Source organism: Octodon degus, unplaced genomic scaffold, assembly GCF_000260255.1.
Source record: "Octodon degus isolate 3935 unplaced genomic scaffold, OctDeg1.0 scaffold00109, whole genome shotgun sequence".
Classification (NCBI taxonomy): Eukaryota; Metazoa; Chordata; class Mammalia; order Rodentia; family Octodontidae; genus Octodon; species Octodon degus.
Genome location: NW_004524685.1, coordinates 6,705,215 through 6,713,927, shown reverse-complemented (window position 1 = coordinate 6,713,927; position 8,713 = coordinate 6,705,215). Strand labels below are relative to the sequence as shown.

General features: G+C 37.7%; 1 pseudogene; it reads right to left on the bottom strand.

The window, feature by feature from the left end:
- Positions 1–5,936: 5,936 nt before the first annotated feature.
- Positions 5,937–6,511, bottom strand: LOC101586957 (annotated as a pseudogene).
- Positions 6,512–8,713: the final 2,202 nt, after the last annotated feature.

Below are 8,713 nucleotides of genomic sequence, written 5' to 3'. Positions count from 1 at the left end.
TTCTGACCAAATATATGTGTTTTTGTTAAACTCTTTTTCATGACAGAAACTACATATTAAACTTATATGAATTTTGGAAATTTTCCTGTCTTTACAATGAAAAAGCAAATGATTTATTAGCATATTTGATTTGTAAATGTGGTTTGTATTGTGGAGAAATGAGTATGCTGGCTCCTCTAAAAGGGTCTTTTAAGCATCACTTCCTTTTCAGGATTATTAAATGAAGTAATACCTCTGCCTAGCCCTGTAAGGGATATAGGCGAAGAAAGAGAAGATCTTCAATTGTCTCCTAATACAGTTTTTTCTTCACAAATGCTTAATTATATTACTTATGTTATTAAGGATACTATCATTATAAATTCTTTGTGTTTTAGAAAAATTAAGCATGTTCAGAGTAGGAGTAAGCAAGATAATATGTATGTGTTCTGGCCAGCTACCAGCTCTACCTTTTGAGAACATTACTTTAAAAATCTGTGTGAGATGGTGTAGAATGGGAAAGGATCAGAAACTCAGTATCACTTGCAACAGAATAATGATCCAATCCTGCTTGACCCCCCACACCGCAAAACATGAACTATGGGTTATTACCCTGTATTGCCAACATAATTCATTGGTCACCTTAATAGTTGGTTGTGTGAGTTCTAAAGGGAGGGCATACAAAGATAAGTGGACATGTGTAATGTTAAGAATTTAGTTGAGGAATCACCACACCATGTAGAGAAGCCTGAATTCATAATCACTTTATTGCATTCTAGAAGGTACCACTGACTTACTGTCTGTGTGTCAGTGAGAAGCACACACACATGCACAAACACACAGGACTAGAAGAAACATTATACCTAATAGTGACACTAAGGAAAGACATTAATGGTAGGGGGAAAGCATGAAAAAATGTTTAACAGGAAGCCCAAAACCATCTAGTCCAACTCCAAAACAAGAAGACACCTGAACAAGCATACAAAATCTTGAGAATTAGTGAATGAGGCCAACTTCAGACTGGGGTCAACAGTCAAAGTGCAGGAAGAAATCAACCAACCCAGAACAGAAAATGAAGCAGCTCCACTATACAACTCACAGACGCTGGCTTCCAAGACAAGAAGTCACCAGAAAGATTTCTTCTTTTAATGTATCATCAGCACTTTGATAAGCTTTTGCAAAATCAGTGATTTCTCAATATGGATATAATACAGCAAAATACTTTCATACTTGCAAACATTATGTTAATTATATTATTAAGGAAAGTATAATTATATATTACTTATTTGTGTTTTAGAAAAATTAAGCATGTTAAGGAAATAATATGCAAACAATACTTAAGAAATATACAGCATGGAAGACTTTGTAGAGAAAGGAAAGAATCAGTTATGTTTTTAAAGCACAAGTATCTAAAAATTGAGAGGGGAGTTTTGAAGAAATGTAGTGGGAAGGCTACAATAAATGTTTTTTGTTGTTTTGTTTTGTTTTTTTCCCAATAAATCTTAAACTGAGAAAAGAGCTTAGGCAAAATCTCCAGTGTTTTTCACAATGCTCAGGAGGATGCTTATATATGATCTGCACATAAAATATTGAATTTGAAAAAAATCTTATCTTGAATTCCCAAGCCATTTGTAGCATGCAGCATGGCACATTAATGTGGTAGAGGAGACATAAAACAAACAAGCAAACCCTCTATACAAACACCATGGGAGATAAAAAATAACCTAAAAGAACTTTTAAAAAAAATATATCTTTCTTCCAATATATGCAAACGTGTATTTTCTGAGCAAGGACGGGATTATAAGTAGACTGGCTGTAAGATTCGGGAAACAATGTAAAAGATTACATCTGCATCTCCACCTACCGCACACAAACTGGCACATCAACAGGCAGACGCACAAGGCGACTAATCACATGTTGTTCTTTTGCTGTTTTCTTTTCTTTCATAGTAAATAATTCATAGATTTACAAATTAAGCCATATTAGAAACATATATATTAAAGAGAATGAATATATGTCTTTCTTAAAATCGGGTTATGATGGATTATAGGGTTTGGGACACAGGAGAGTACTTAAGGGAAGATGACATGGGTCAAGGAGGACATTTGGAAAGGGGAGTTATGGTAGCTTTATTACTAGATTACCAAGGAGACTTTTGTCAAGAATCTGACTGGACAGTCAGGAGCCAAAAGGCCATGTCTTTGATCAAGAGTTCCATCTTGCCTTTAGCAATGCAAACTTATTTACATTGTTTATTTTATTTTATTTTATTTTTGTATTTTAGGGAAGGGTCTACAGGGTGTTCAGGGTCTCACTACTAGATCAGACTCATAGTGATCCGCCTGTTTACAGCCTCCCAAGAGCTGGGATTATAGGCACTTGCCACCATGTCCCATTTCAATTGTGGGGGCGGGGCCAGCATGGTGGGCCCAGGGATCGAACCCCCAACCCCTACACCTGCTTGTAGGCATTTTAATCCACTGAGCTATGTGGCAGGCCCTTATATTGTTTTAAAGCACTCTCTTTTTATGTATTGAAATATTAATACTATTAGTATCCCCTCGTTGAGTATACGTTTGATTTTGATCATTTTCTATAAGCAAAATAGTATAAGAAAATACTGTGTGCTTAAACCTGCATTATTTTTGCAACTATTTCTGTAAGACAAAGATCCTAGAAGTGGAGTTACTGAAATAAAAAATAACAGCATAAGCAAGCTTCAGCAGATTCTGCTCTCTGTAGAAGCTACATCAGTGGATCCCCACTCTCGATTTCTGTGAACATTTGTGGCCCTGTATTTTTACTAGTATGACTGCTACTAAACTTGTGCAAGAGTCCTTTGAATTGTAGTTTCTTTTTAAAGATTTATTTAAAAATGCGTTATTTATTTATTTGGTACAGGGTCTCACTATGCAGCTCAGAATCAAAATGATCCTCCGGTCTCAGCCTCTCCAGCACTGGGATTATAGGCTTACACCACCTTTCTGTGGTCATCACAGTGCGTCTGGGGTTCCAGGCTGACCTGGTATGTGGTACCAAGGATTGAACCCAGGTCCTTGTGCTCCTCAGGCAGGTGCTTAGACCACTGAGTTATCTCCCTGGCCCTGAATTATATTTTCAAATAAATTTCAACCACTACCCCTTTTCTAAATTGTTAATTCATATTTCTGTGGGTGGTTTTCTTATCTTTCCTGAACTTGTCTGTATCTTCTTCATGCTTTTGTTTTGTGAAAGCCATTTCTTTAAATCCTATTTTAATCTCAATATATTTGATCTCATTATATTAATACATAATAAAAACTTTCATTGTTTTGTTAATTTTTTTTCATTTTCCAGAGAAATTTATTTTTTATGATATCTTCCATAGTTTTATTTCACACCGGGAACACTATCCTGCTTGTGGTTTCATTTGTTTTAGGACCCGTCTTTTTCATTTGATTAAAACTTTTCAATGACATCTCAGAATATGTGGAGAGGGCAGAGCCACACTTTAGTCTCAAAAAATGCTATCTATTGTTGCAGTTTTCCTTCCTTTCCATCTACCGAAGTCAGTCCTACAAACTGCTCACGATGCAGTTTCCTCCTACTGCTGCCTCGCAGATAACCCGCTTCTTGCAAATGGAGCACATCTCTAGTTACCCATGCAACGATCTCCGTTTTCTCCGAACCAGCTCCATGAATGCTTCTGTGCTGTTCTAGAGAGAAAGCAGTTTTGCAGTAACAATACAGTGGGCCACCGCGACGGCTTGTCTGCAGACGCCACCTCGGTGCTTCATGCGGTCCTAAGTGAGGCTTTGCCCAGGGAGCTGTCTGTGGAGCGCGCGGCGCTGGGATCGAGAGCGCTGGAATCAGGCCATGATTACTACATCAGTCCGTCAGGCCTTGGCAGAGTTTTGGGTCTGGATAATAGGAAGGCCAGGCCGAGTGCGAGAGTTGTGCACCCTAAAGCCATGCAACCCGCGTAGAGAAGAAGGACAGAAAGAAGCTGTCACGGTGGCTTACTGCTTGCTCGCTGCTTCACTGCTTTGCTACCTTTCGCCCTCCATGAACGGATCCTCCCCTGCGATCTTCTTCTCCGCGCTACCCCGCCTTGGAGCCAGCCGACGACGAGCTGAAGCCTGTGCGGACTGAGAGCTCAATAAACCTTCCTTCTGTTAACTTTGGGGGTCAGGTATTTTGTCTCAGTAACAAGAAAAGTAGCTAAGACAACCACTTAGCTCACTAACATTTTCTAAAGGCATGAGCATCTATTTCATTCATCTTTTAAAATTGTTTACCGGTTCCTCCAAAAAAAAAAAAAAATTAGTAGTAGATATTTGCAATACATAATTATTACATTTCTCATGGAGAGCTGTTACACATACATACATAATACATCTTTTTTATATCCCCCTCGCTCACTTTTTTTCCATTGCTGTTTTACCTGCACTGGCCTGAGCAATCTTTCCTCCTATTTTATAACTAAAAATTTATGTAGCTTATTGGTCCAACAGAAAATATTTTATATCTGTATTTCTTACATTTTTGGATATATATATATAATTACTTGGAGATATCTATATATCTATATAGATATATAGATATAGACATATACCTTCAAAGAATAAATGAGAATTGGTGGTTATCATCAGTCATGTTAAAATTAAAGTTTTAGCATATTTTTAAGGGAATATGTTTGACTATATTTTGCTTTGCTTATGGTAATTGGTCTATTGAGATTATCTACTCTTTTTGAGTCAATTTTCACATGGAATTTTTCCAGAAACTATATATTTGACCGGGTTTCCAGATTTTTTTAAATATATTAATTATTTTACAGAAACATCTACCCTCCATATTTCAATTTTTTTCTCTTTCTTTATAATTAATCTCTTTCATTTCTTTATTTCAACTAAATTATAAAGCAACTTAGTATGATCCTTTTAAACTACCACTTGTTTTTAACTTCTGTTTTAATTCACTGCTTTTTATTTGTAAATTCTGACATTTTCCTTGCATGTTGCTTCTAATTCTTCATCTATATTTAAGTATAATACTTTATATTAAACTATGTTGTTTTCAGATAAATGTTTTAAGAATTAGAAAATTAATTCCGGATGTTGTTTTCATTGCATTTCATAAGACTTGAGGAGAGCTATCCTTATCAGTTATTTCTGTTGTCATTTTGATTCTCTGTGGTTATAATTTGTATTTTTTAAATATTTATTTATTTATTTGGTGCAGGGTCCCCCTACACAGCTTGGACACATAGTGATCCTCTTGTCTCAGCCTACCCAGCACTAGGTTACAGGCCTGCACCACCATGCCTGGCTTCAGTGGCCCATGGTATGGGGCCAGCATGGTATACAGCACAGAGAATTAAACCCAGGTCCTTGTGCTTGCCAGGCAGATACTTAGACCACTGAGGTATCTCTCCAGCCTGTAATTTTTATTTTTATATTTTATGTATTGCTAAATTTTCTATGGGAATATATTTAATTGTTCATTATTTTATTGATCATTTATTTATTCCACTATAGTTTAATGAGATAATCTGAGTGACAATCATGGTGTTTTTTTTTTTTTTTTTTTTTCTAGACTGAGAAAAGTTTTATTTTTAAGAGGAAACAAACAGCATTAACACACATCCAAATGCCAGCACAATTCACTGAATTTTGCAAAAGAGAAAATGGCCCTTGCGCAGCAGGTGAGCAGGGGAACCACTGACAAAGGACGGTAGCTGGTGCTGACCCCACCAGACACGTGCTTGGCTGGTAAATCGCAGCGAGGCCAGGAGAAACAGCAGGCAGGTGACTCCGAGGCCCTTCCCCTACTCGGAGGTGTTCTCATTCTGCCGTCAAGAATTAAAGTAATCGGCGGATCATTTTACAAAGAGCTTTCATATCGAAAAACACTTCCAGAAGTCCAAATCAGACTTAAGGCCACGGCTGCAGTTTCACAGGGAAGTGGGGAGCCGGATTTCACAGGCCAGCGGGCACTACTCTAGTCACATGTGCTCGCAGCAGGAGGCACGACCTGGGGCTCACTAGAGGCTGATCTTGAGTGTGCAGAAACTCCTGCTGGTTGACCTCGCCATCTCCATCTCCATCAGCTTCATCAGTCAGCTCCTGAAGCTCCTCATCGGTCAGGTCCTCGCCCAGCTCCTCGGCCACGCACTGCAGATTTCTGAACAATATTGTCCTGGTTTCATCATCATCGAAGAGCTTGAAAGCTTTCAAGATTTCTTCCTTGGTGTCTTTCTCAGACATTTTCTGAGTCATCATGGTCAAAAAGTCACCGACTTTCACGTCACCTGTCCCCTCCTTATCAATTTTGCTTTTCCTTTTCTTGATTTCTCTTTCTTGGGCTCAAAGCCCAGGGCTCTCACTGCCACCCTTAGTTCCGTTACGTCGGTGGTCCCAGTCCTGCCTGCATCGAAGAGATTAAAAGCTTCCCGGATTTTCCGTGTCTGCTCTTCAGTCAGCTCTGGTTTAGGACGCACCCTTTTCCTCGGAGCCCTTGACGTCATGTTTGCTACTTTAAAATTGGAGGCCATTGCAGCTGGACTCCAGGGCCGTTGTCAAGGTAACAATCATGTTTAATATTTTGTCTATTTTGTCTTTATCCAGATGATTGCAATTGTCTTAGTTCATAGTAAATACTTGTAGCTGTTTCAATAATGTAAAAAGCAACATATGTGCTTAATTTGAGCTACGTATTTCTATGTCCAATAGATATTGTACATTGGGTTTTGGTTTATTTTGTTTTTCTTTTTGTATTTTAAGGAAGTATCTACAGGGTGTTCAGGGTCTCACTACTAGATTGGAATCGTGGTTAATCGTCTGTCTACAACCTCCCAAGAACTGGGATTACAGGTGTGCGCCACCACGCCCAGTTTCAACTGCCATTTCAGGGAGCCCTGGGGGCGGGGTGGGCAAGCAGGCCTGGGAATTGAACCTCAGGCCCCTGTGCCAGCTTCCAGGTGCTTTAATCCACTGAACTATTTGGCAGACCCTGTTTATTGGGTTTTTAAACTATTAAGGGTTTAATAGCTAAAAATAGTTTCTTTAGCTATTAAACCCTTAAATGATTTCCCAGGAAGAGACATTAAAATATTCTAGAATATTAAATAACAATAAAAAGAATGAAATCCCCTTAAGTGCAAATTAAAAAAAAAAATCAGGATTTGTTAAGTATTCACATCAACATTTAAGTGTTAAGTGTTTCGACTCTTTGCTACAAGTTTCTGTACAAATCTCCCTCTTCCAATGGCCCTCACTTGACAGTTCTTAACTTTGCACCTCTCAACACTACACACATTTCTTACCCCTCTTCAACTCTCCTTTTTCATAGCATTTACCATATTCTAAGTGAATCATCTAGTTATTTATTTTGCTGATTGCTGATTGTTTACTTTTCTTCACTAATGTGTAAGCCTCCCAAGTCCAGTGATTTTGTTTGTTTTGGTCCCTAATGTATGAAAGTTGTTGTCCATATCGGTGCTAAGCAGTTATATGCTGAAAACTCACTGTGTGTGTTACAATTGTTTATGTAAAAACAAAATGACAATTGCTTATGTAAAAGCAAAATGACTATTCTGAAAGCATTCATCTCCAAATGCATACAAAGAACTCGAGAAATGTAGTTGCTAAGTTGTTAAAAGGTACTTCAAGTTGAGATTAAAAAATCAAAAACATGTTTTACTTTTTATCAGATATCTTTGTAATGCCAGTTTTATATTAAGAGGTGTTATGCACATCACTTAAATTTTTCAAGTTCTATTTGTAAAATTAAAATGTTTTAATAAAGAAGAGATAAACATCATCTTTACTGTATGTGAAAGTGTACTCCAAGAGTTCAAATGAAATTACAATGCTGTTGATAAAAGAATGGATTTTCAAATTATGGAACTACATAGATATATATTAATTTATTCACTATAATGTACCACATAATAGGAGAAGCTTTTTCAAATCAGGGTGAGATAGAAGGTTGTAGGAACAGCATATTGGGCTATTGGACAGAATAGGTACAACCATGTAAATTTTTCACCTTACATCAAAAAGGAAAAATATACAGATAAATTTATGGGTATAAAAAAAATTAGATCATCACAGAAAACACCATAAATGAATATTTAATATAAAACTATCTTGGAAAAAAATCTTCGAATAAATATAAAGGTATCGGGAAGAGAACATCATTGAATCAAAGTTATGTATGATACGACTGAAACAAAAACATTCATAGTCTATGTGAACCAAGCTCTTAAAAAATTAGGGCTGGCTTAACCATTAACCACTGAGTCGCTGATTCAAAACAATTGAAGAACGCACTTAGTGAGCTTCCTTGTGCTAGGTGACCCTATGCATAAACACTGTGCAGTTCAAAACTAAGACCCTTGCAGAATCATGGCTTTGAATTCAGAAGAGAACAAGACTTTGTTTAAACTGAGGCTTACCACATTTATTTTTTATTGTAGTTTAAGCACGAACCAAGAATGCTCATTCAAGGGCCAGCCAAATAGCACAACAGATTAAAGCATCTGCAAGCAGGTGCCGGGGCCTGGGGTTCGATCTCCAGGCCTGCTATGCAGGCCCTGCCCCTGCGGTATGCTTAGAAAGCAATTGACCCTCAGAGTGGTGGCACACACCCGTAATCCCAGCTCTTCGGAGGCTGTAAACAGGTGAATCACTATGAGTCCAATCTGGTAATGAGACCCTGAACACCCTGTAGACAATTCCCTAAAATACAAAAA